Raw genomic sequence first — 20276 nt, forward strand, 5'->3', positions numbered from 1 at the left:
TACTAAAAATATAAGTAGTTATGTCGAGAATGTTAGAAACTTTTGGAACATTGCTGAGAGTGAAATGTATTAAAATGTCTTTGTGTATTCCTTTCTTCTTTGTCTCTCTCTGCCAGTCCCTCTTTTGGTTGAAGAGACCGTCACAGAAACACAATGGGACCGACAGAAGTATGGAACTTTGTTTGAAAATGGAAAGAAGTTATATCTTGAACATCTAGATGACACGCAATACATATCGAATTTAACTATGTTGATATGAATTGAGGTTTTCGGTATTTAACAACGTAAATGTCCTGATGAGGTGTACCAGATAGAAACAGTATATGTCTATTGTGGTGCCCGAAACTCGAGTAGACAACACCATAGAGCCCACTTCGTGAAGTTGGGCCTCTTTGAGTTTCTGTTAAATATATAGACAATTAACAACATGTTCATGAGTAAGGCCTTTTTGAAAATTTGTCTTGTTTAACTATGTGAAAAGGAAAACAAATCTAGTGTCAAATAGGCGTTTGGAATTATATAACAATATTGGAGTCCTAATAGATGGGTGTTCTACTTTTAGAACAGTGATTAGAAACGCAATTTTTTGCACAGTACGAATGGTGGATGGTATGAATGTGGATGAAAGTGGATGTGAGCAAAGGATGGGTGAAATGCGATCACTGTTTTTTTGATATGATAGGTGCTTTTTCTAGATGTGACATGTGTGTCTTTAAAATTGGTTTTTAATATATGAAATGTCATTGTGCTATGTGTGGTCTTTCTATAAATGGATATTTTTATAATGAAGTTTGAGCAATAAATGCAATAAATGAATATAAAGCATACACATCGTAAATTGTCTATAACATATGCCCTTTGAGTAGGGCTTCCTGATTGGAAGGGATGTTTGTCAGCGTTTTTACGCATGACTTGTTGTATAAATGAATGGAGGGGATGCACTTATCCTTGGATAATTGCAACTTGTGTATGGGCAGAAGCCCACCAGACATCCTCCATTTCATCACCACCACCAAGAACCAGGACCAAGGGTCTGCTACACTGCAACAGGAAGGCATCCAGCTGGAACCAATTCTTCAATTCTCGGGTACTGTGGAGCTTGGGGTACATCTACCTTTTGCCAATTGTGGGGCTTACTAGCTTGGGAAGTACTATTTTAAACCCTTTTCAGTTGACCTCAACTCGCATACACTGGCCTCCCAGCTTGTGCTTCTTCAAAGTGGCTCCTCTTGGGTGTCTTTGATTTTCTACTGAACTACTGACTATTTTAAAAATATTTTTTAAGAAGAGAGCGTCAGAACTTTGTACTGGCCCATTGACTTTGGCTGTCCTGGCTCATTGAAGGCCCCCCTCTGAACCTATTGGCTTTGGCAGTGCTTGTTCCCTTCCAGGTTTTAATTGTTGAACACTATTATTGCTAGGATAAAAGACTGCCTACATCCCTCTGGGAGAAGCTAACTGTTTTTCTACTTACAAAGTATGTTCTGATCTGACTTTAAACTTTCCCTCCTTAAAACTCAATATTGAAATGGTGATCACAAATAAGTGTTATTACTGACCTCAAATGACATCACTCATTGTGCTGGAATATGTATAACATAAGAAAAGTTTACTCCCCTACTTTATGGCTCTTGTTGAACTGAATCCTAACTTTTCGATTAATTTTACTATTAGTTGCTGCTTTTTAAAGATTGTCTAATTATCCTTGTGTATATATACATACATGTTTATACTATAACTTTAAGTGTGTTAGTGTTTACTTTGATACTTGTATTTACACATTTCACTGTACAGCTCTACAGCTCAGATTACCCCTCTTAAAATAAGCCTGGCTGCTCAGTCACTCTACCAACTTGTGTCATACAGGCCTATATTAAAAGGTGGGCTACCTAATATCAAGAGATAAGTCTTGTAATGTCCCCTACCAATTGTACTCTACAACATCTTACCTAACAGTGTCACACACAGAAACCAGACACCCACAACACAGAATTGGAGTTGACTGCCAAATCCATTCACACAGATCCCACCCCAAGGGTGTACCCACAACACACAGGCCATGGGAAGGCTCCAGTCAGCTTGACAGGAGGCAGCTCCAGAACCATGTATGGTATTTCCATCCAACATTCAGTCAGGGGGAAGGGACAGAGTCCGGGCTTACCAGGACTTTGGGAAACAAGGTAAAAGGCCGTAGCAACCATGGGGCCACAGTGGCCATCTTTCCTTCCTTCAGGAATCCATTAATTCCTGTGGCAGGACCTGGGTGTCCCAAAAAATGGAGGACACTCGGAGCCACTGCCAAGTCTGTGTGTAGCTACTACCAGCCCATACCCTGTTCTGTGGGCAACACGCAGGTGCCCAAAAACATACATAAGGGGTGCGAGGGTGTACCCCCACACATGGGTGCCCTAAGGGTATCCCATGGGTGTTGTTTACCATAGGTTAAGCTTCACAAACAACCCCATAAATGTTTCGGCCTTGTTGGACCTCCACAAGGAGGTGCGGCTTGGTTCCCTATGGCGCAGCGAGCAAGGGACCGATGTCCCTTTTTTTCCCCAATCGTGGGTCCCTTGCTCGCTGCACCATAGGGAACCAAGCTCTACCTCACAGATGAAGCCCAACAAGGCCAAACCAACATGTCTGGGGTTGCTTGAGTTTCCAGGCTGGGCAGGGCTGCTCCCATTGGTGGCAGTACCTGACTGATTTGCATAGACCCCTTTTAAAATGGCGCAGACAGGCTAAAAAACGGCAATGTGGAAGGTTGCCCAGAGCAATGCCAGTGCTTCCGATTAATTCAAAATCTTCCACCCACAACATTTTTGGGTTCAGAAAATGGATTTGACACATTGTCAGCAGGGAATAAAAAAAGCAAAGGTTAATATTTACTGGAGCGATTACAAGATCTGTGTGCCGAATGGAGTAAAACACACAGTCGCATTCTCTCTCTCTCTCTCTCTCTCTCTCTCTCTCTCTCTCTCTCTCTCTCTCTCTCTCTCTCTCTCTCTCTCTCTCACACACACTAGCCCTCTCTCTCTTTCACACCAAAGCACATTCATATAAGAGGCTACAAAACATATGAACAAAAATGTAGTAAGAGGTGATAGCGTTCTAGTGTGTTCAGTCAACAAACTGCCAACCCCTACAGGGATCTTGCACAGTGACCTTGTTAAAGTTTGCTATGGTTTGGATGTGGTCCGCCTGAGAAAGGAAAATGGTTCTTCCTGTAGGAAGAGTTAATGTATTTGATGGAGAGAACACCACCACGTCTTTTGGTTGACAACCCTTTCAGCTGTCCATGTTATTGACCCTCAAGGGATAGACCTTTTTACCTTCAGGTTAGGTGCTTCAATGCTGGACTTTGCTGCCGTGAATTCTCTGCAGAAGCAAAGGTTGCACCTAGGTGCGTCTCTCCTTAAATTCCAATAAGCTTTCTCTACCTCAGTACTTATTAATTTTAATCTTAGTATTCATCCTCAAGTGCTCACATTCCTAACTCTGCTATTTCTATGGTGTAGTAAGCAAAGCATTTTTTGGTGGCAATAAAAGAGGTTTTGGTTGAATGAAATATTCCTAAAGTTGAAAACCGTTTTGTAGTTTGACTCTAACCCTGCCCCAATTCCTCCAAACCACAGGTTCTCGCGATTTCCCGCAGGAAAATCAAACCATTTCCCGCCAACTCAATACATTTCTTCAGTTACTTCAGATGGACTCAGCAAGCCCTGTGTTCTCCACAACCACAAAAACCGCTAATGTATTCATTGCAACTGGTCTCCTTGGAAACCTTCTAATGTGATGGACGCAGCTGGCTGTTACACTTACACCCCTGGCTACAATACACTCCTGCGCTCATCACTACAGACACTCTACAGTGAGCTATCAACATCAGGAGTCAGGTTACAGAACCTTTGCGTGGGAGAAAGGGTAATTTTGCACAGAATTAGAACAAGGGCAAACATTATCCTAGTGCAAAAAAAAAAAAGAAAGTATTCCTTCGATGCGTGTTTGCACCAGGACAATGGTTACCATAGTGATCACATGGCACATCATTAGCACATGGGTAAATATTGTCATATTGAAAACAAAAAATGTATTCTCTCCATGTGTGTTTGTACTGGGGCAAGGGTTACTATAGTGGTAGGGGAAATTATTACCATAGTGCTAACAGGGTACCTACCACACAAGCATTGCTCCGGTGCAAAAAGGCATAGAATGAATGCATATTTGCCCAACAGCAATTTACATTTGCACTGGTGCAGAGTTCGTGCAATAAAGCCCCACAAAGCGTAAATGAGTGTATGTGATTAACAGAATGATTGGGATAACCATTGCGATCAGCAGAGGTGGACAATGGCGTAGAATGCAAACACAGACCATCCACCTGTTCCTGAAACCTTTTAGTCATGACCATTGCCAAATGTGCACCTCCAGTTCAGTTCCATCCAAAAACACTTGCTGTGCAAGTTCGAGGGGGAAGACACTGTGAGGGCAGCAGCTATAGAAGGGAGGAGGAGCTACAAAAGAGGGGTCGAGGAGGCGGCAATTTGGCACCAGGGAATCTACAAGCAACCAGAGATGGAAACTGGGGGGAGCAGGTCACCCAGTGTCAGGTTTGGAGAGAGGAGGGTGTGTGGACTTAGGTGTTAGGGAGGAGCTATTTCTTGAAGAGGAGGGTCTTGAGCTCCTTCCTGAAATGTAGAAGCGAGGGGGTGAGTCTGGTGTTGACGTGGAGGAGTTTCCAGGGTCTCGGTTCATAGAGAAATACATGTTTAATGTTTCATCTAGGAACGCCAAAAACAATAGACCAATTTTCTGCTCACTTGCTTTGTTTGGGGTCATATATGAAATACTACATGTATGTGCTTGGGGATCTGTGTGATTACTGTGCATCGGAAATACAGAATCCAAAAATGTCGATGTTTTCTTTTATTCTTTTTACACAATCATATGCAGGGGAGACACCCGCAGACCCCCTGTGCCCCCATCACATAATGTATTACCCTAACCCATCCCCATATTCAATTTCTCTGAAATTTGCAGTAAAATCTTTGCCATTTTCGGATTCTGTATTTTTGTATGCGCCGTAATGGGGTGATACCTTTTCTTGGTAGGCATTTTTAAGATGACATGGGGCAATGGATTTTGATGATGTATAGTTTTGATATGGTTTAGTATTTACATTTGGTGATATTACACTTTAAACATAATACACTTTATGCACCGTTTCTAGCTATCTAGATATTTGTCAGCTCTATGTATGTATTTATTAATTTTTATTTTCTTATTTTTTACTTTTGTAAAGCGCCTAAACCCGGGGGCATCAAGGCACTGTTGCAACCAGTTACACATACTTATGGACACAGGGCAAAAACCAAGGGCGTAGGAGATACATAAAATCTGGGGGGGACAGGGGACATCTTGGGGTCTTTGCTTTATTTATTTATTTATTTATTTATTGTGTTTTAGTCAAAGAACTCGACTTTTCACAAAATTAGAATTAAAATAGCTTACGTATTAAATTACAAATATCACTATATAAAACAAGAGAAAAGAAGAAAAGAAAACAGGATGCAGCAGCAAAGAACATGTCTTTGTATGTTGCATTTCCGGATTTTTCATCTGACTATGTGCTGATGGTAAGAGAGAGGAAATAACAATTACTTCCAGAGGGCCACAGCTAGGAAGCCAGCTCGTTAAGAGGCAGATCACCTGTGAGTGGACTCCTGCCAAATAAAGGAGTTGCAGCCTTTTCTACGAACTGCAAGTTGCTACTTTTTTTGTGTGGGGCAAGGAGACGTATGTCTCTCTTGGAATGGAAGGATGGGGGTTTCAAAGAAAGAGGACATCTTTTTTGTACCTCTGAGTAAGCCCTGTTATGGGAGTAGAGGGACCAGGTGTGTGATGTTGCTGCTTTGACTGTCCTCCGGGTGGGTTGGGGGGGTACAGCAAACAAGGAGGATGAGCGATTGCAAGCCCACTACCTTATAAGCACTCCCCAGGTCTGCGGCCGGATGTGTCGGACCCGGGGCATGCCTAGTAGGTGTGGTGTATGTGGACCCAGGGGGGTGGCCAGAGGGGCAGACCGCTATGTGGGCTGCCCCTCTAGCGCCCCTGCAAGGGCCGGGCCAGCCTCTCACGATGAGCCTGGTCCCTCTCATTCCATCTCATGCTGGCTTCAGAGCCTAGCCTTTCTTTGCCTTTCTTATTCTGAATGCAGAGCTGGGCTCTGTTCCTTTCTCGTTTAACATTTGCTGCAAAGCCCGATCTATTTGATTCTCTCATATGTTACTAGGACGGCAGAGCATGGGCCCTCTGCCCTGTTACATTATTCAAAGAGCCCCTCTGGCCTTTCTTTACCTCTCCCTTGTCTCACTGCTTGCTTGCTTAATACATACCTCCTTGCTTGAAAACTCAACATATTCTCCCTAACACAGCAATGGCAGCTGCAGTCTGTCTTAACTTATATTTGTTCTGTATCTTGAATTGGCCTCTTATTTCCGCTTTTCTGTCTGCAGGGGAAAGGCATTTGCCAGTCACTGCCATGATGGTTCTACCTGGCCATAAGAGGGCAACAGCTAGCCAATATTGGAAGAACATGGGCATATTATGCCAGAGGCTGGCAACTGCCTTCCTAATGCCTACTCAAGAGACAACTCTTGCCTTTGTTTCTAACAGTAATTCAGTGGATGAAGAAACGCAAGAACACACGTATTGCTTATAAATGAAGGGGATGATGTCACACTTGGTTAAGGCATTTGATCACGCCAGGAGCTAATTTCCAGCTGCAATTAAGCGTTTACCTTTTATACTTCTGGCTTTAAATAACGTTAGTATCACTTGGATAGCACAGAAGTTGCTTAACAGGGTTCCTGGAGCACGGGTGGTACCCTACTCTTGGACATGGATGATTGGAGGGCATTCTTGCCCTGGTTTGGAGCCTGGCCCCTACAGCCATGATGGGGGGGAGGGGCCTATTACTTTTAGTTGTACGTACCCTTTGAGGGTGGGCAGACATTGCTTCCTGCTTTAGCCCACTAACAGCTCTGCTTTGCAACTTTATCACACATACCGGTCAGGTGGCATGTAACTCAATGCTACTAATGTTATCAGCCTCAGAAGTCTGGAATCCTTTGCCACATCAACTAGGGTACAGGCTTGCTACCGGAGACTTACCCATGCCTCAGTCGGCATCTGTCGCCCTGTGGGGAAGACACACGCAGAAAGAGCAGGGCACAGTGCCCTTGTGGGTTTTTCATACTTTTTCCTTGAGGTGGGCACAATTCACTCTGCAGAGAAAGTGGCACATGCTAGGCAACATTCTCCCACTTTGACAATTTCACCCAAAGAGCGAAATTGGCCATTTGAAATACCTCTGTCGACTTATTATTGCGCAATCCACACTGATGGGTTTATGCACCTGCTTAACGCGAGATGGCAATTAAGGGCATTTGCCAACGCACTCAAGAAGCACAGAACACCCTCTTACCAGCGACATGCCATGCTCACTCATTCTGATCACAAATTGCCATTTATATGGGGTCATGTTAAATGTATTTATTACATGTGTAGCATCACGTAAAACCCCCAAGCATCAAGGTGCAAAGTAAACTGCATGGAGTGGACCACTTCCATTGGCACACGTTTTAACTTTTCCACCAGAAAATTGAAGATTTTAGCGTAAAAGGCAGGTGAAATGACATTGCTTTTCCACTTTGGAAGAGTGTAAATACCTTGCACAATTAGCGATTGCTGGCAGAATTGACAATGGCTTCCTCTGGACTCCGCCCGCTTTTACCAGGTTTAATTTCCAAGCAGATCCCAGAGGACTCCCTTTCCTTATTTCCAGCATGAGAATCCATGCTGGCAGTAAGGCCGCATTTGTCTGGTGGAGCAGGAAATACAGGGGGCCCTGGTATGTCCACTCGGCTCCCGAACTCCACCCAGAAAATGCACGAAAATCGGGCTAATTAGAAAAAACCGACAGTAATAGTGTTTTCCACCACTTTTTCTGAACCAATTGACCTGGAAAATGCTGTGTTGCATCGGAAGCTGAATGCATTCACTCTGCCTATTATCCCACCGGAAGATTAAGCCAGGAAGTGAACACAGGTGTTACATATTCCTGTGCACACTCTGCATTTGGAGCATTAACTAACTGAGATACCTTACAAATGATATCTCCTCTGGGGCTTTACCGTCTTAACCCCTTAACTGCCATGGGTATTTCCCCCCAGTGCCAAGGCCTTTTTTGGCGATTTCGGTATGTCGCCATTCAATCCCTTGTAACTTCTTTGTTACATGAGATATCTCGGCCAAAGTTGGCCTCTTTTTCCCCACATGTAGGCGGTCGTAACGCCACCCAGGAATCCTAGTTTGCTGTAGGGGGGTGAGAGAAAATAACCAAAAAGGAGAACATTTTTTTGTTTTTTAAGAAAATGCAAATAAAATGTTGTACAAAGAAGCCTGTGGTGTTTTCCTTGTAAGAGCTAGGAACAAATGGTTTGCTGTGCTGGATTTGCCATTTTTCAGGCTTTTAAGAACAGATTGAGTGGAAACCAAATAACATATTTTGATATGCTAATCAGCCGTTTTGTGAGCGGTAGGTGATTTTGGCGTTTTTTTGTCCAATAGGACATGCGTGGACAGAATGGAACAAAAGGGTAGAAAAGCTGAATGGGAAGCCAGAAAGGCATACATTTATGAAAAGTAGACAATATTCCAAGTTTAGCAAGGTCAGGCAACAACTATGTAGGGAAAGATTCCATAGTTTGGGGGAAATGGCAAAATGACAGAAAAAACCCCACAATTTCCGCACATTTAACTCTGGTCACCCACCGAAACACGCAGCCAACAACACATGGCCTACCTTCCCACGTTCCCACAGTTATCCCGACGGAAACGGTACCTCACATGTGTGGGTGCACCTACCTGGGTGCAAAGGGAAAAGCCTAAAACACTGGTAACACCAAGTCTTTTCGCGCAGCAGATTTTCCGGAATTTTGCTCATGTGGACAACCTACAGATTTGGGCCTAGGGTGTTGAGGCCACGAAGGAAAACGGGGAACCCCATGCATTTCCGAAAAGAAGACACCTGTGGGAATCCACAGAGGTCTGACTTGCGCGAATCTCCCCATAATTTATGACCCACAATCCCTGACAAAGTCTGAAATTTGGTGGAAAAAACACAATTTTCACTTTGTCTGGGATTGTGGGTAATAAATTCTGGGGCGATTCGCGCAAGTCAGACCTCTGTGTATTCCCACGTGTGTCTTCTTTTCGGAAATGCATGGGGTACCCTGTTTTCCTTTGTGGCTTTGACACCCTAGACCCAAATCTGTAGGTTGTATACCCAAACCCTTTGGTGTTACCAGTGGTTTAGCCTTTTGCCTTTGCGCCCAGGTAGGTGCACCCACAAATGTGAGGTACCGTTTATGTCGGAACACCTGTGGGAATGCGGGAAGGTAGGACATGTGGAGTTGGTGGCGTGTTTCTGTGGGTGGCAAGAGGGAAATGTCTGAAAATTGTAGTTTTTTCACTAAATTTCAGACTTTGCTGGGGATTGTGGGTAATACATTCTGGACGATTTGCGCAAGTCAGACGTCTGTGGATTCCACAGGTATCCTCTTTTTGGAAATGTATGGGGTTCCCTGTTTTCCTTGGTGGCTTCAACACCCTAGGCCCAAATCTGTATGTTGTCCACATGAGCAAAATCTGCTCTGCCGAAAGGCTTGGGGTTACCAAGCTTGGGGTTACCAGTGGGTTAGCCTTTTCCCTTTGTGCCCAGGTAGGTGCACCCACACATGTGAGGTACTGTTTCGTTGGGACACCTGTGGGAATGCAGGATGGTAGGACATGTGTTGTTGGAGGGATGGAGGGCATCTCATGTACCCCCATTGCAAAAATCCCTGGTGACTAGTGGTCCGGCCCACACCCGCCCCACCCGAAACTACGTTTAAAAATAATATTTTTTTTTGTTTGCCCCCCTTCCCTGGGGGCAGATGATCACCCATCTGCCCCCAGGGTATTGCCCCCATGCTTTGGGCCCAGGGGGGAGAGGGCAGTTTACATAGTAAGCAGCCTCTTCCCCCACTTCAAAAACAGATTCCTGCACAACACACCAAACACATATTCTGGGGGGGGATAAATGACATTACATCCCCACACTTAAAATTGTGGGGGGATTTGGTCCCCCTGGCCCTCCCATGTCCTACGCCCATGGCAAAAACAAAGCATATATATTTACATACAATGCGTTCAAGTGTTCATGGGCCAGTCAAGGTTGTTCGGCAAAGAGCCACGTTTTCAGGGCTTTGCGGAAGGCACAGAAGGAGCTCTCTGCTCTTAAGGTGGGTGGGAGTGCGTTCCAGTGCTTAGCTGCCATTCTGGGAAAGCTAGAGCCTCCTCCTCTGGCTCGTTTGTATTTCGGTTTGACAAGGCAGTGAGAGTAGGCTGCCCTTGCCGCTCTGTAAGTGCTGGCTCTGGAGATTCTTTGTGATAAGTAGGGGGGCGCAGAATGCGACAGACATCTGTGTGTAAGAGTGAGAGTTTTTAAGATTATCCTTTTTGGATGGGGAGCAGATGGCCCTCCCTTCTAGCTTCAGAAATGTGCTCTCTTTTAGGAATGTTCAGGGCAGCATGTAGGGCATTGTTTTGGATCACCTGCATCTTGTTGATGTTCTGCTTTGAGGTACCGGCATAAAGGGCGTTGCAGTAGTCGAGCTTCAATCCGTTTATTGCTCGTACAATGCTGAGGCAGCTGGTTGGGGTGAGGAAATGCCTGGCAGCGTTGATCAACTTAGTCGTGTAGGAGGCCGAGGAAGCAATACAGTTCACATGTCTTGTTAGAGAAAGTGTGGCATCCAAATGGACAGTGTTTTCACAGAGGTGGATACCGGAATACGTAGGCCATCTATGTTGAAGGACGTGTATTGGGCTTTGAGCTCCTTTAGCACCACTGGTGAGCCCACAAGCAGGTGCTCGGTTTTGTTATTGTTTAGGTAAAGATGGTTAGCGGCCATCCATGCCTGAATTGTCAGGTACGTTTTGTTTGGTTGTATTGTCATACTTTGTTATGGATACAATTATTAAATACATTGTGATTCCGAGCGGTGTGTGACCTACCTCCACTTAATGTAGGCATAGCTTCTTGCATCCTAATGGTTTACATTTAATTCTAAATGTAGCCCTTCAGACACAAACCCCCATTTTGTTATAGTGTATACATCCATGATAGGCAGGAGAAAAACAGAATCAATATTATTTTAGTTAATAGAAAACACATTGATGAAATATTCTCAATTTCATTTCAAGCACCCTTTTCTTGTGATCACCAAGGAAGTCAAGCAGCCAATGACATCTTATTTAAAAGTTATTTATTTAGGTCAAGGTACATATAATGATTTGGAAAGGCACAAATGATTTCTTGTATGGGGACCATTGCTTTCTGCAATGACTTGGTGTGTCAGGACAACTGTTGGACCCAGGTTCTGTGCTGCATCCCTGAATGGTCCAAAGAGACTGGTTATTATGTGCATAAAAATACAGCAACCCACATTAAACCCTGAATGGAACAGGTCTGGTACTGGTTGAATTTAAGCCGCCTGCAACTAAATGCACACAACAGAAATCCTTGTCTGCAACCATCTTACCAGTGCAAGATGCAGGGACTTCTTTGCTAAGAAATAGGCCTAGCCTTACATCCATAGAGGAGCGGTCTGATATGTATTGGCCTTCCTCTTTAGGGCGTAGCCCTGTCCCCATGTCGAAGGTTACGAATCTAGAGGTCTGGTTCAACTCTTCCCTTTCATGAGAGGCCCAGGCTAGTCTGTCTCTAGAACATGCTTCTTCCACATCAGGAGTCACCAAGGATTCTTCGCCTACTTTTCTTTTTCACTGTCCAAATAGTCAATGCCTTTATCTTTAATACTCTGGACTATTGCAACGCAATATATTTGGGACTCCCAAAAACTCGAATGCATAGACTTCAGGTCATTCAGAATGCTGCAGCGCGACTTCTGCTTCCGGTTGGCTACTGAGAACATAAATCGCCTGAAGTTAAGGTGCTCCACTGGTTGCTGGTGGCCAAACACAGAGAATTCAAAGCACCCTGTCTGGTTCCTAGAGCCTGCTATAACACTGGCCCTGGATTTCTCAGAATTCGATTTGCCAGGTTTAAACCCATAACAATTTAGGGATCAGCATCTGCTGGTCTACTTATCATCCCCAGGTTCAAGGATCAGAAATGGGGCAGACATTTGTCTGTTAATGTGGCAACACTTTGGAACGCCTTGCAACTCTCCATTCACGACCTTCAAAAGCACCTGGAGTTCAGATGCAAATTAAAGACCTTTCTGTTCTCTCAATCCATGTTTGGCAGAACATTTCAGACTACACTAGTGCCTAGATACCTTTATTAGGTGATAGTTGTGCACTATAAATGTCAATAGTAGCATACAGAACTCATACAATACAAGGACATGCAAAAGATCACAATGGCATCATGGGGGGAGAGAAGAGCACAATCCCATGACAGTCTGATGTTAGGGGAAACATTTGGGAATGCACGCAGGTTCTATTCGCTATGGACAAGGGTCACCGATCCCTGGAGACACTTCAAGGGTTTCAGTCGAAGGCAAGGACTGAGGATTGAGGAGACATAAGACAGTCTGTGGCTATGGAGGAGGTGGAGGGACAGTGGTAGAAGAATTAACAGTCTGTGGGGAATAGTGAGACTAATAGAAACACCCGGGGTCTACGGGTGGGCATAGATAGGCAGTGATACTGGGGCTGACAATGAGGAGCTGTGGGAAGGGGGATAGCTGCACCTGCAGAAACTGCAGCTGCTACCCCTCGCTTCCCCTCTGCTACCCCTAGACCTGTCCTTGCTGCCCCATGGCCACTGGACAAAGAGGCAGTGCCACAAGCAGATCTCTGTGTTGCACCTGAAAAAGGCGGTTGTAAATGCAGTTAAATGTGCCACAGCTTTTTCCACCTGAAATCTCGATCTCGTTAGCTGGAGAAATAACAGGCATGTAGGAACAACCATGGAGCAGCCATCACTAACAGGTTGGCAGTTCATTAGTGAAGAATGACTGAATGGTTGGGTTGAGAGGCGGGGCTGGCTTTGCAGCTCATACTCAATACTGTAGCAACAGGAAGGGTATGGGTTCTAGGTCTAGCTAGCAGGGAATGGGTAAGAGCCGCCTGCCATACCAAGTGACAGCACAGCATAAAATCAAATCTCATCAGTGTTTCTCGTTGTCTGCTTTGCACCTCCAGTGAGCCACTGTGCCTGTGGTGAGAGGGGTGGGCCCCAGTTCCTTCTGCCACCAATCCTACCTGGGCGCTGTGTGACTTGATGCAGATATGTCAGAGCGACATCACAGGCACACTGTAGATAGATGCAAGGCGAGATAATGAATTTACATGAAGTTGCCCTGCGCCTTTGAAGTAAACCATCTGTTGCTTACTCAAGCAGAAAGAAACATACTCAGAAGGATAGCTCAGGGGCAAAACACTTGCCTTGGAAACAAGAGGATACAGTGCAACATGGCTTCAGTTCCTGTTCCAGTGCTTAGAAGCTGGAGGAGGTTGAGATTAAGCAAGACCTAAAGGACCATAGACAAAAATGACATGGGCCTTTTCTGGGGGTGATGTCATGGAGCTGCTGCTGTGTACATTTTAAAATAAAATAGAAATCTGCAATTACTGTGACCTGCAACACATCCTTCCCCTCTATTTTCCATCTAACAAAAAAAAAAGTGGGTTACTTACCAAATAAGCAAAACAGAAAGGTTATGACCAGAAGGTTTCAAATCATTCATAATCCCTGGCACAATCACGGGCAACTTTCCAGACCATTGCTTTTCAACCTGCCAACCCACTACAGAAGGGGAAAGACAATATGCAAATCATGCTTGGTCCCACCCCAGAAGGAGCAGTCCAGCCCAAACTGCTAGGTTGCATTCCTTCTGCACAAGACCACACACATCACCAGACATGTTCCAGCCTCATTGGGCGTCTTAAGTGAGGAGTAGCCTAGGTCTCTAGGCCTAGCAGGCTGTTCTATTGGTGATGTTGTGGAGCTGTTGCTCAGATTTAAAAAAAATTTAAAAACCTGCAATTACTGTGACCTGCAAGACATTCTCCAACACTTCCCCTCCGTCTCCCATCTAACAAAAAGAAAAGCGGGTTACTTACCAAATAATCAAAACAGAAAGGTAGTAGCTGGAAGGTTTCAAATCATTCATAACCACTGCCATTGCTCTGAGCAACCCTGCAGACCATTGTATTTCAGCATGCCAAGCCACCACACGAGGGGAAAGACCATATGCAAATCAGGCTTGGTCCCACCCCAGAAGGGGCAGTCCAGCCCGAACTGCTGTGTCACATCCCTTCTGCACAAGACCACGAGCATCCCCAGACATATTTCAGCCTCATTGGGCGTCATCAGTGAGGAGAAGCCTAGGTCTGTAGGCCCAGCAGGATTTTCTAGGGATGATGTCATCGAGCGGCTGTTTAAGTTTTAAAATAAAAAACACTGAAATTACTGTGGCCTGCAACACATCCTTCCCCTTTGTCTCCCATCTATCAAAAAACACTGTGGGTTACTTACCAAATAAACAAAACAAATAGGAGATGGCTGGAAGGTTTCAAATTATTCATAACCACTGGTACAGCTCTGGACAACCCTCCAGACCATTGTTTTTCTGGTTAGGCTTATGTTGGTCAGTTGCTGTTTCCAATCTATGGCCAGACACTTGGCAGGCACTGGATGTCTGTGTTTTGGGGCTTAGGCCTCTTCAAGATGCTTGTTGTTAACAAATTGGCCCGAGTGATGTACAATAGTCCAGGTTGTTGGGTTGGAAGAGTGCTTACATTCACAGTAATTTGGTAATATGGGCCTATAGACACAGATATTAACGCTACATATGGTGATCCTTTCTTGTATGAAATGTATATCATATTACAGTGATAGTGTAATCACATTTTTCTTAGTTTACTGAGCAACAATGGTATGTGAAGCCACTTCCTGTTTTGTCAAGGGGAGAATGGTTGTATGCCATCACTTCCTGTGATGTCACCTGGCGGTGGGGCCAAATTACATCCCTTCCTGTGATGCCATCAGAGGTCATGGGTCAGTCATGTGATGTCACTTCCGCTACTCTGGCATTTTGGTGAAATGAGGTCCCTGGCTTTTAAGCATTTTGTTTATGTCACAGCCCATTTTCATTGATTTGTATGGCAGAGAGGAGGGGCTGCCAAATAAATACTCCGGAATTTGCACCGGCATGGATTTTCCAGTCGGCATACATTCTGATGATTCCTATGGAGTACGCCAGCAAAAAGCAGACCGACTCTATATGAATCAATTGTAAACACTGCCTGCCATGCGTACATGGCAGGCAGCATTTACTTCATTTGCACAGCGGCATTCAAAAGGGTGGCATAAAAGGATGTGTGCCGCCTTTTTACATTCTTTTTGCACTCTGCTGTGGAAATGAGGACTATTTGATGGCAGGGACCTGTCTATGCTGAAGTCCAAAGTAACAAGTACCGATCGTCAAATAATATGGAAATCAACAATCAGCCCCCTATTGTCTCTCAACGGTAACTGTCACTGGTGGAAAAAGTGATGGTCTCTCAAGTGTGAGTGACACAAATGGAAACAGTGATGGTGTCTGAAGGTAGGTGTCACTAGTGGCAATAGTGAGGATCTCTAAAAGGTCAGTGTCCCTTGTGGAAACAACAATGGTCTCTGTAGGGAAGTGGACAGAAGTGTCTAGGGAGGGACAGATGCCCAATTACTTACTGGTAATCTTCATACCACCACATCCTAGTCTTCCACGCTGCAGTCCTTACTTATGTGAGGCAGAAGCTTCCTGAGACAAACTGTGTCCTACCATTTCGAAAGCATTAAAAGAAAGATCAGAGAATATCTTCTGGAAATACCATATTGATTTCTTTGTGGAGAATTGTAAGGAAACCTCGGTGATGGTACCTAGAGGCTGTAAAAAGAGTTGTGACAAGGATAAGAACTGCTATAGAATATGAATAGCAGATTTCCATTCCTTAGAAATGCCATCTGGATTCTGCACCACCCTTCGACTGATCTTGATCACTGCCGCTGGATCCGTAATAATTTACCAGGCCTGACTTCCCGGTGCTACTGAGCTATTACAAGTCTGGCACCCAGGAAGTCAGGCGCTGGTACATTTGTTAATTCCCATTCCCATACAGTCCTATGGGACTCTATTGGAGTGGGGACACGGAACACCGGCACCATTATTAACGGTGTTGGTGCTCCCGTGACAACTCTGTGGTGGCTGCACCCGGCAGGATCAGACCTGCCAGACACAGTAGCTCTGGCAGGCAGACTTGTAGTTTGCTGGTCCGGAAATTTACCCGCACCCTTGTTGCCGGACCGGCAACATTGTAATGAGGGCCAATATGCCTCTTTTGCCTTTCAGAAAGCCGGTATCTGACTCACCGTCTACCCTAGTAAGAACTGGATAAAGAATTGGATAGAAAATTTGATAGCTGACACTATGTGGTGGACAGATGCTACATGAGCCTGGACCATCAAACATGGATGGTCTATCACCTACATTTTGGCTTGTTCCCAGAGCATTTCCCCCCAGTAGCCCCAAGATAGAAGGGGAAAGAAAAAACCCTCATATGAGGAGATGGCATGACAGAAGGGTATGCCATATTCCTATAGGTGGGATAAAAGAATCTATGACTCCACCAATACTGGTGAGGATTAAATGAGAAGACAACCTGAGGGGAGCTGCCCTTTAATCCACTGGACCTAGCCACTACCTGGAAAATCTATCCTTCCTTGCTCAAACAGCTTGGATGAATGATTGACGCTTGATCAGGCCTTGGCCTTGGAAAATAGGGCCCCTGGGACTGAATGAGGAGCACTACCCTCAGTAAAATATGGATCCCCAGTCTTGTTGGAGCCTTCACATGGAAATCTCCTCTGTGTGCCAAGGAGCTATGAGCTTTGTGAAACCACTAAGTCTGTCCCCAACAAATTAACCTGCAGAAACCTGAAAGTCCACTATTATGAGAACAAGGAGTTGCACATCCCGGATTTCGATTGAATCAAAACAGTTTTGTGCAGCATTGGGCAATGCATTACCATAAGAGATCCTGACTCAAATGAGTCCCCTGTGGTCAACTATAGGCCTGCGTTCTGAACCCCAAAGTATAGCCATGGGAAGACACCCCATTGAGTTCCCTGAGAATGAATTTGTGATGTGCCCTCTATTGCAAGAGAATGGCAGTCCCTTCTAACATTGTGATTGGTAAGACTACAGCACTTGGTGTTCCCAAGCGCTTTCCACCCAAGTACTTACAAGGCCTACACTGCATAGATTCTGAGACCAGACGAGATTGGACACATTCAGTGTGGTATGGCCGTAAGCATAGTGGGAGGTTGGCTATGAGGCAGTGGCTGACTAGGTGAGTACAATAACTTAAAATATCATAATCACCCTGTAAGATTAAAATTTCTTGTTGATCCATCCCAAAGAATTGCCCTTGCACCTGAATGGAGGGAGGAAAGCAGCTGGCGGAGGAGATGTCTTCCTGTTGCCCCTGACTTTTACACCTGTCATTAAAAGGTGATTTGTCCTGGGACCCATGAGCCGGGAATCCTGGTTTGAGGGAATATGAGTGCACAAGGAATGGGGTGGATGATTTGCAAGTAAACAGTGTATTTCAACATGTGTCCAGCATCTGCAAAACCTGATTGGTGGAGGGAGGCTTTCTGTGTGCTCTCCATATGAGTCTACTGCCGTCTGCCATCGATACACTCAATCAATGCGTAGCACGCTGAGCCACTTCCTAAGTGCGAAGGAAATGCCTATATGATTGATATCATTGATACCCCTGGTGTGCTACCTCCTAATATGAGCCAAATACAATTAGAATTGAGCTGTCCATCCTCAACAGGTTACATCCTATGATTAGGAATAGGAAGTTGGGGAGGAGGTGGGGTCTGCAGGACTGCATGAATAGGGCAGCTGCACATTTCCGTACAACACAACCATGCATTACTGCGCCCTTTCTCTGCTGTGTGCGTTCAATCTGGGGCCAGAGTACATAAACTTTGCACTGGTGCAGCTGCAACATTGCATGGTATTGGGACTAAAGCAACGTTTGTCCTTGGTCAAAAACCTATTTTTTTCAATGCATTTCTTTTCCAGGGCAAAGTTTGCAAATAGGGATAGGTATTGCACTAGGGCAAACTTTGTCCTAGTGCAAAAATGCATTGAAAGTATGTTTTTTGCACTAGGGTTAATTTTTGCCCTACTGCTAAAACTGTGGAAAATTGCACTTGCACAGGTGGAAAGTTTCTGTAGTCTGGCCTCTGGAGTGCCAGAGCCTAGCCAGGCATCTCTGTTGTCAATCGAATTGAAATTAATGGGACTGTGGTGCTTGCAAACTTCACATAGACGTAATGCTGCATGATGGTGCCCCCGATGCTACTGCGGACCCCACACCACCAACGTAATTCTCAAAGGTATTCACTGCCGGTCACCACAGAGCCTGAGTTTCAGAGCTGGACATGTTTCGACTATTTTGGCACCATCGTGCTGCCGTTAGCCTGAGGAAGCCATTATCATGCATACGTGGGCAGCTCCTGCAATGTACTACATTATATGCTTAACTTCTTCTGGCCCACCAAGGAGTGCTAGGTGAGCTAGTTTGTCCTGCCTGTACCAGGGAACTAGAGCAGGGAGCCCAGCAACACCTGCACATGAGAAGGAAAGAATAAACAATGACTGCCATAACATCAATGATGTATGTTAACTTTTGGCAGGTTTCCCTGCTATTTTATCTGTATCACATTGTTCATCAAGCCACCAGCCGCTTGGGGGTCAGCAATAAAATGGGCAAGGGCAGGGGCCGAGCCAGCCTCAAAATGTTTGAGGGCGAGGGGGAGTAGTTGGATGGCAGTTTTGAAAGCTGGTGGTGAGTGGAGCCACTAAACCTTTGCGCTGTCGGCGCTCCTTTCCTCTGGGCCTAAGAAGCTGAATAGCTACTCGGCCTTCCTTTGGCCTATTAGTTGCACCTTTCACCCCAATGCTGAGGCTAGTTTCACAAACATGCTAATTATTGGAGGCGTGAGCCATCAACATGCTGAGCCCATTAGTTCACTCCTTGTCTCTGGAGGATAGCTCAGGAGCAACATGCTCTCATTGGAAGCAAGCCGGCACGGAGCACGACAGGTTCGATCCCTGGGTCCACACTTAGAAACCTCTGGGTATTAAGCACGTTTTAAATAACCTATCATATCATATCATTATAGGGTCTATTGATACTGCCTGGTCAGGGCTTTGTCCTCTGCCACTGTACGTTTGCTGCTGATGAGGCTCCTGCCTTTCAACCCTTTGCCATGGAAGCCCTGGGCTGCGTGACACAGTGCTGCCTTCTGCCTCAAAGTGGGAGGACTCCAGCCCTCCCAAGCCAGGGGCTGACGCCGCCCATGTAAATTGGCTAATAATAATAATTTATTTATATTTATATTGGGCTTTTATCCAAAGTGGTTTACATAGGACATATTTACATACGTTATTATTTCTATTATTGTCCACTCAAATTGGTGCTCATTTTAGCGATCCCAGAAAGATGGAAGGCTGAGTTGACCTTGCCGGTACCTGCAGATGAAATAGAGATCACAGCAATGAGCACTTAACCTGCTGAGCCACCTAATAAGCGGGGAGCCAGGCAATACCCGCATATCTCAGAAAAGATGGGAGGTAGTTGTACTTATTTCATAAGAATAATGGTATGCATGGTAGAGTGTAAAGGGGCACAAATCCTGCATGCCTCACCTCTGGATACTGCCTTCTGGCACCAGTCTGCCCACAAGTACTCCATAGATTTGGTGATAACGGGCCTGTCTTGCAGGTACCGTGGAAGAGTGATATATGCTTGACTAGTAATACCTACCTATAATGAAACTTAAGGAAATGATTACATATTAGAATTGTATGCATTTGGCAAATAGTTCGATATTGCTATAATTGCCTAAATATTAAGTGAAAGCGGGTTCTGAAAGCCTGCTAAATCACTCAGGAGAAAACAGGATGTGGTGTGAGTGTTGGAGGCTCTTAAGGGCACATGATAGTGATATAAACATAGCAGAAGGACTAAGGCAACACCTGGAAATGTCTTCTGTTTCACAAAGAGTAGCAGGTAAAGTCTGTTTCAGGGAGCGTTTGTTTCACACCAGAAAGGGCTGTGATGAGGACAATGGGCAAGAT

At 45.0% G+C, this 20276-nt stretch overlaps 1 long non-coding RNA gene across 1 annotated transcript in view; it reads left to right on the forward strand.

The window, feature by feature from the left end:
- LOC138492278 (uncharacterized) overlaps positions 1-20276 on the forward strand; it is a 92142-nt gene that overhangs the window by 51540 nt on the left and 20326 nt on the right. The gene's annotated exons all lie outside the window — the stretch shown is intronic.

Source organism: Ambystoma mexicanum, chromosome 10 (assembly GCF_040938575.1).
Source record: "Ambystoma mexicanum isolate Mex_15411 chromosome 10, UKY_AmexF1_1, whole genome shotgun sequence".
NCBI classification, from domain to species: Eukaryota; Metazoa; Chordata; class Amphibia; order Caudata; family Ambystomatidae; genus Ambystoma; species Ambystoma mexicanum.